Below are 8539 nucleotides of genomic sequence, written 5' to 3'. Positions count from 1 at the left end.
GCGGTCACGGCCCGGGCCGCGCGGAGTGCAGCGCTGCCGCCGCCCCCGGCATCGCGCTGACAGGGAGGCCACCGGCCACCTCCTCCTCAGCCCTCGGGCTGCGCGCGGGAGCCGGCAGCTGCAGGCTGGGCCGAGACGCCCGCCTCTGGGGACCGGGACCGGCAGGGGCCTCCAGGTGCCTAGCGTTCGACTCCGCGCCAACCGCAGCCGCCGCCGCCTCTACGCGCTTCTCACTCGGAATGGCAACTAATGCTCCACTCGCACCCCGCCCCCGGCACCGCCTCCCGGCCTGGACCCGGCAGCTGCCACAGCGAGCGTCCCCATTGGCCCCACGCTCTCCACCAGAATGCGGCTGATTGGTGCGAGGCTAGAAGTGAGAGGCGCTTCTCCCAATGAAAATGGTGGATCCTCCTTTGGGGGCGGAGCGTGGGAGAGTGGAAGCGTGAGTAGGGGGCTGTGTGCGAAGGGTGGGGCGTAGGAGTTGACAGCCGTGGAGGTGAGAGCCGGACTCGGAAAGTGCGGTCGAGTGTGCCCTGCGCGTGCTCCAACACCACAGACACCTACACGCCCGGGTAGGCAGGTTGCTAGGGCTCCGGCCTTCCAGGCCTTCTGTAAAACTTCAGACCGAAGAGACGTCAGCAGAACTTACTTTGCAAGCACACCTGCATCCGGGGGGATGCGTGAGGATTCGAACCAGCAGAATCAATCCCTTCCCCTCTAATTTTAGAGGCCTGAGTTTTCGTGCCTTCGTAGAATCGAAAGAACTTCAAGTGATGAGGAGCAAGGTCTGGAAGCGGAACAAAGGGCACTTGTACAGCTTATCCTAAGCTTTGGAGTTGCGCAGGGGAAAGAGATGCTCAAATTCCGTGTCCCAAAGCAGTAACTCTAAAGCGCGGGGATCAAGGAGTTTGACGTCATCACGCCAGATAGATTCGTGGAGGGCGCCTCCTTGGCTTTCCCGAAGCACAAGGCCGCTTGGGAGGCATAAATACCAGACGTAGTGGAGGGATCCACTGTGGTTAACTAGTTTTCATTCAGCAATAAAACTAAGGAAGCACAGCTATTTTAGATGACTAGCAAAACCCTACCTCTGCCCCCACAGTAAACTGAGGTTTTTAAAGCGAGAGCAGGAAAAATTAAGGGTCTCTATCAGATACCTTCCATTAATTTCTAGGAGGCTAAAAAAAAGAAGTGGGAGTCAAATTGGTTTCCTCCTGGTGTCCGCCCACACTGACGAGCTTCCTCTGATTGAAGCGCTGTATGTACGGCTCAGTTTCACCAGAGGACCATCCCTCTCTGCTTCCTTGTACACTCTGAGCGAAAAGCATAGTAGGTTCCATTTTTTAAATGATGAAACCCTAGAAAAGTACAAAAATTTCATTCAGTACTTTCACCTTATCACTTATAAAAGTAATAGCTCACATTGAACATCGACCACACTTGCCAGCCACCATTTCTAAGGACATTAGGTGCTAGCTCTTTTATTCTTTATATAATTCCCGAGGCAGGTACTATTATTAGGTCCCCTGTGTTCCCAGCTAAGGCACAAAGAAGCTAATTAGCTAGGAAGTGGGGCGGTAAGAATCTAACCCAACAGGACTGGCTTGGGAGTATCACAAAGCCCTCAGTTGTGCTACCTCACAGCTGAAGATGTGGCGTCCCTGGTAGTGGACCTACAGTCTTCTACAAATAGTATCTGTGAAATAAGTTCATATTAGTTTAAAATAGTTTTTTACAAGTGGAACCTCTGGCCTCCTTTATTTATTTATTTTTATTGGCTTGGCAGAATAATCAGACCAGAAACTTACTTTCAGATTTGATATAATTGACCAATTGTACTAATTTTTCATCTAAAAATGAATGATTCTTCAATCATCAAATCACATTCTTTTGTAAATAGAACAATAAATGGCTTCTTGCAGTGACTTTTTTCAGAATAGCAAGAACAAAAAGAATCTAACATTAAAATCATGTAAAGTTTAAAAAAAATTCTAGTAAATACCTAAGTTGTGGATTTGATTACAGCTTGATTTCTTTATAGAAAAGCGATCTCTGGCCACTTCTAAATATGGAAGAACTTCATCAAATGAGATTACACTACTTCCAAATTTATTCTAAGCCACAGTCATAATGATCAACACAATTTGGATTTAAATCAGATACAGGCCTATCTTAAGGCTTTCTGGTTTGCTTACATGTGCCATAGGTGTCTTATATCATGTTTAAAAGCAAATCTAACTGATCCACAAAGCAAATTAATATGATCTTAAAATTATATTTTCACTTACTGTAAGTAATAATGACCTATTTGGAAATTTGGCTGTTTCGTCTTCGCTGAAGAAAAATGATTGTCCCTAAAACCTTTGTTCTCATGAAACAGGGATCATGATAGTTAAGAAATTTGGGCTTCGAATAAATCAGTTGGACTAACTTTCAGAGGTCCACTGGTTGACTTCTTCATACTTTATTCTTACTGAGGATGATAGTAAGATTTAAGGGTAGGTAGAAGCTTTAAGAAAATATTCTCCTCAGTAAATTGAAAACTCCTAAAATAGGCTGTGGGTTGCACTGCCATGTCACCTAACAGGGCGGGCAGGCCTAGGACAGATTGTTCCCTACTCTGTTGAATGTAAATGTAACCATCTCTGACAGTTTATATAAGACTTACTGTCATTTCGTGACCTCTTTGCTATGTTGTCCTACCTAGAAGGCAAAATTGAAAGTGCAACTTGGTAGTGTGAGCAGTACCTCTGTTTTCAAGAACTCTGTGCCCTGGTCATGTATGGGACGTGTGTGGGACACCCTTAGCGAATCTGAGCTACAATCCTGTTATGCTTCTCAGTTAAAAAATGGTAATGATTCATATTTTAGATTAAATTACAACTTGGAGGCCCTGACTACATGCAGTTAATAGGCAGCCCCATGTGGAGAGAGAACAAGATGAAGGAAGGTCAAGGCTACAAAGGTCCCAGACCTTCCTCTTTAGTTCTGTTCGGGTTTTTCAGGTTGAGCATCTGCTATTGCTACAGCTAGAGTATGGTATATTCCCTAAAACTCCCACTAAAACCAAATCACCACTTTGAGGTATTAGGAGAGTAAAAATTTAATCTTAGTTGGGTGAGATGGTGCATTCCTGTAATCCTAGCACTTGGGAGGCTAGAGCAAACAGGGTTGCTGTGAGTTCTAGGCCAGCAGGGGCTACATAGCAAATTCAAGGCAAGCCTAAACTACGTACAAGATACTGTCTCCCAAAGCAAGAAATAAAAACAAACAAACAAATCCTTAATCTGAAAGTAGGGTTTGGGGATAGTATATTTAGGAAGTGATTAGGATTAGATGACATCATGTGAGTACAGCCTCATCATTGAATCCTGGTTATTTTATGAGAAAGGGACAAGATCAGATGTATCCAGGCATGCCCCATCGCTCGAGTCCTGTGATGATCTGTGTCACCTTCAGACTCTGCCAGCAAAAAGACATCACGCACCGAGCACCCCCAACCTTGCACCTCCAGAACCAGGAGCCAAGTAACCCTCTTTGTAAGTAGTTTGCCTCGGGACTTTATTATAGAACTAAGAAATGGATGAACAAACGCAGCATCCGAGGCCCATGGAAATCCAAGAGGGAGTCCACACCGTTGGTGTCAGCCATGCTATCATGGCCAGAAAAGAAAACGATGGACAGATCTACAGGGATGTTCACCCTAAGCTGATTAAATTCTCTTGTAGGGGGACCCCTAATAGCAACAAAGAGGCTTCACCTGGATTTCTGTCTCTGGCAGGTGCTTACAGTGAAACCCCTTTCTGCCTGTGACAACCTCTGTGCCCCTTTATACTGCACGCACCCGGTGCCTGAAGGGTCTTGCCCCCCACATCTGTGTGGCTAACTGCTCCTCACACTGGGCCTCTCCTCAAGTGGCACCACCTTTGCCGTGGCCCTCTTTAGAACTGCACATATGCCATTGGCTTCCTTGCTCTTTTTACCAGACCATGTATCACCATCCAACTTATTATAAATTATTTTTCACTGTTATTGTGTCTAGAAGTGTCATTAAAGCAGAGCTTTGTGAGGAGGGAGATACTGGGGATTTTGAATCTAGGGTCTTTGCACTGAGCTACATCCCTAGCCTTTTTTATTGCATTATTTTTATTTTATTGTATTATTTATTTTATTATGATACAGGCTTTCAGTAAGTTGCCTGGGCTGAGCTCAAACTTTCAATCTTCCTGCCTTGACCTACCAGAGTTCATATTACAAGGGACATGCCATTGTACCCAACTGAAGATTATTACTGCTTTTATACTGTTAAATTTCATAGTCATGCTTGGGACATAGTAGATGACAACAGATGCAAGTTCAATGATATTGAAAGTGGCAAATTTTACATAGCGCTTGTCTTATGAAGTAAAACATGTATCCCTCATCAGAAATAGAAACTAAGACAAAAGCAGGTGTATCCTTGCTACAAAAGCATTGCCCCAGGATAGCAAAATAATCCATGTGGCCACTTTGAACCATAGTGGCATGTGCACTAGAGCTATCATTAGAAAATAAGGAATATCTTATGTTATGATTTGCATACAGCAGAGTGAAAAATATTTGTCCTAGTGCTTCCTGGCCTGTCAGCAAAGGTTAAAAGTTGAAAATTAAATTGATCATGGAAAAAAGGCACTAAAATTTACAGGAAAAGGGAAGACAACTGAAATTAACAGAAAAAAGACAGTTAAAAATCAGTTAAAGCATAACATCTGCTGATGGGTGGTTTTCTCTCCTTGTCGGGAACAGCTATTCTCAAGAGGACTGTAAAAAGAAACTAAAAAATATTTAGTTCAGGAGAAAAGACTGGTACCTGTAAATAAAGAAAACTTTCTTGGAGAAAACACTAGAAATAGGTATTTTAATTTTTGATGGTAATGTTACTGATAAGTAGCTATTCTTGAAGGCAGCACTAGTTTTCAGCTTTCATCTCTGTATTAACTCTGGTTACCAACTCTGATGCTAGTGCCACGCAGGCCCTGAGTGGATCTGGCCCTGGATTTCTACCCTTGAACTGAAGCACTACGCTAAGCAAAGCCAACACATTCATAGTAAATATTCTCTATGCATACTGTAATATTCCTTTTGTTTTAATTGCAAACCTATCACCCAGAATATATTAAAACAATCATATTAATGAAGGAAATCTGCTTTATTATGATAATATTTTCAAAATGAGATCGTATGGTGAGTGAAATGTGTCATAGATTAGTTTCTTCCTCGGTGGCTAAAGCTTACTTTTTACCTAGTACTCTGAGGGACTGTTGTTAATAGCACAATCAATTCATTAGCAGCTTGACCAGAAAAGTTTGTTTTTATTATTTTCAACTTTTTGTAGCACATACTTTTCAAAGTGCTTACTCATCATCTTGAAAATGTCTTTTTTTTTTTTTTTTTTTTTTTTTTTGCATTTTAGGGAAGGGTCTACAGAGTGTTCAGTGTCTCACTACTAGATTGGACTGATAATGGTTCTCCTGTTTATAGCCTCCCAAGAGCTGGGATTACAGGTGTGTGCCACCATGCCCAGTCTCAATTGCTGTCTCAGCGTGCCTCTGGGGCAGGGCTGGCACGGCAGGCTGGGGGATCGAACCCCTGGCCCCTGCACCTGCTTGCAGATGCTTTAATCCGCTGAACTATTTGGCTGGCCCATTGAAAATGTCTATATAATACATCTCATAAGCCTATATGAGGGCTTAGAAGCACCAATATTGGAATCAAGACATTGTAAATTCTCATCACATTACTTAGGAAATGTCTTTGAAGGGTGTAGTGGGTAGCTAACTGGTGGTCAACTTCTTACACCCAACTGAATTGAACTAACATGGTGCTGGGTGCGGATGGCCCACCAGAGGGTTAGTGCCATCAGCATAAGAGGTTAGGAAAGGCCTTGGTTGCCAGGCAAGATTTGTATCTTGATGAGTAAATACTGAAGAGCTGAACTGAAGATTTGTGAATGGAGGAAGAACATGAGTAGTGCTGGATTTTGGGAAGATGAATGAAAGAATAGTTCACAACATATATGCTGTTGTGGCTTGTGTCATGATCCACTGGGATTACAGGTCTTAGTACTGCTGGGGTTATGGATGTGAGTACTTCCCCAGCTTGGGGCAGAGAGTCTGAATGTAACTTAGGAGAGACAGACTTCCTCTCTGATGCCATTGTTGCTGCTACTCCTCCTTTGGCTCCTCTTGCTTTTTGCTGCCACTGTGAACGGATGCCCTGTGCCCTGTGCCTTGGAGCCAGCTGAGTATGGACTGAAACCTCCAGTAACTGTGAGCTGAATAAGCCTTTCCTTCTTCATTTTGGGTCTCGGGTATTTTTCCCAGCAACGAGAGAAGAGTAACTGAGACACATGCACTGGAGACTAAGGCTGAAAGATGACATAGGAGCCTTTTAGAATGGTACACATGAACTCAAATAACATGAGCCATAAGGGTGACAGGCATGGAGAAAGATGCAGAGATGGAAGTGATGCTCCTCAGTTGAGCATCTTGAGAACCATGAAGAAGATCAAACCATTCTGAGACTTCATGCTCAGATGCCTGAGAAGATAGCCATGCCTTTAACAGGAAGAAGCCAGTCAAGAGAAGTAGATTTTAGGTATAAATAAAATAAGCAGGAGACATTAAAGTAGAATGAGTTTTTGTTTTGCTTTAAGGATTCTGAAGTTAAGAAGAGAAGATTTAGATTTTGAGCTGATCCATGCTAGTTAAATCCATGGGCAAAAATGAGGCTGGCAAAGGAGAGGAGGACAAAGGCAAAGCTTTGGAAATGTACAAATGACTAGAGAAGAAGGAAAGGTAGAAAAAAGAGAAAAAAACTATGTAAATACTCCTAACAGAATAGAGTTCAATATGTAAAAATGTAAGTTTGGTAGCATTTTGTAAAGTAGCTGACAAGCTACTTCATCCATCCATCCACCCATCATCCATCCATCCATCCATCATCTCTGTGGATGAATCCCCAACCCCCACACAGAAAGCTTGGATTGGACAGCTGTCATTTTACAAAATCACCTTGCAATTCTTATCAATGTTGATTTGGCCCAAGATCAATGGCTGACTAAAGCTAAACCAATCACATTTTCTCCCCTAGAATTTTTTTTTTTTAAACTGGGGACTGAACTCAGGCCCTTGCACTTGCCAGGCAAGCACTTATTCTACTGAGCCATCTCCCCAGCCCTGTCCCCCAGAAATTTGAAATTAAGCAATCAAAGTTATTCTATTAAGGGCATGAACTAGACAAACACAGGAACTTGTGCATGGGGTGGCCACATCTGTTACAGGGACAGAAAAGCACAGAAAACCTGCCCTCTGGGGGAAAAGAATGAAGTGACCTAGACGAAGAAGAAAAGTGGGATAAGATGACCAGAGGTGAGGGGACAGCCTGAGAATCCGTGATGACTACTTCACATCTTTTCCATTTTCTTCCACTCTCAAAAATTACCACTAACTTTCACTCTTCCCAACCGCAATGGTAAAACTCTATCTACATGGCTATTTAGTGAACAAAGCCTGGGCAATATTCTTGACTTCTCACTCTTTTCTTTCCCACCTCTGGTCATCTTATTGAGTTATGACTAACCCATGGTCTTCTGGGTTACTCACAAATAGATGTGTAATCTACCCTATTCTTTTTACCTCTTCTGCCATTGTGATAACCAAACTGTTGTCATCTCTTGCCTAAATGATTTCAACAGCTGTCCAACTGGACTCCCAGCTTTGGCTATTGGCTTCTTTAGTTTCCGTGTACCAGTCAGGGTAAACTTGATAATTTATTGGACCATGTCAGGCTGCAGAGATAGCTCAGTGGTTTAAGCACCTACCTAGACAAGTGCAAGGAGCCAGGTTCAATCCCCACTACCACATGTCATGTAGGCCCCAGTCCAGGCACACTGAGCCAGCCACCAAGACCAGTCATGGTGGCACATGCCTATAATCCCAGCGCTGGCGAGGCTGAAACAGGAGGATCACTATGATTCCAAGCTGTGTGGTCAGATCCTGTAACAAATACATAAAAAAAAAAAAAGTTTATTGGACCATTCAATTTCTTCTTAAAACCACTCAGAGGCTTCCAATTACTGTGCAATGAAATTCCAATTTCTTAAAATAGCTCAGAGGGCCTGGGCAGGCCTGACATCTGCCTCTCTCCTCCTCATCTTGCTGTACCTCTCTCCCTTAAGTTCTGACCGCAGTGGCCTCCTTTAACTTCCCCGGGAACCACAGTGGGCTCTCACCAGGTGTAGCTTCATCTTGAAACACTTTTTCCACCTCCCTACTCTTCAAGCCCTCTTGAGTGGTTTCCTAGATTTTGCAAGACTCACCTTAAGGTTATAAAAGAATATTTGTTAATTTCTTAGAGTAAATCTTCCCTACTCTGTGGTAAAGGCTCCAAGCACAAGAATCTTTACTCTTTTGTTCACTACTTGATCACTTACCTGCCAGTGCCTGAAATCTAGAAGGTATTTATTTGTTATAATATAGCAGATAATTATTGGTTATAA

Source organism: Octodon degus, unplaced genomic scaffold (genome assembly GCF_000260255.1).
Source record: "Octodon degus isolate 3935 unplaced genomic scaffold, OctDeg1.0 scaffold00234, whole genome shotgun sequence".
NCBI lineage: Eukaryota > Metazoa > Chordata > Mammalia > Rodentia > Octodontidae > Octodon > Octodon degus.
Note: the sequence above shows the minus strand (reverse complement) of the source record.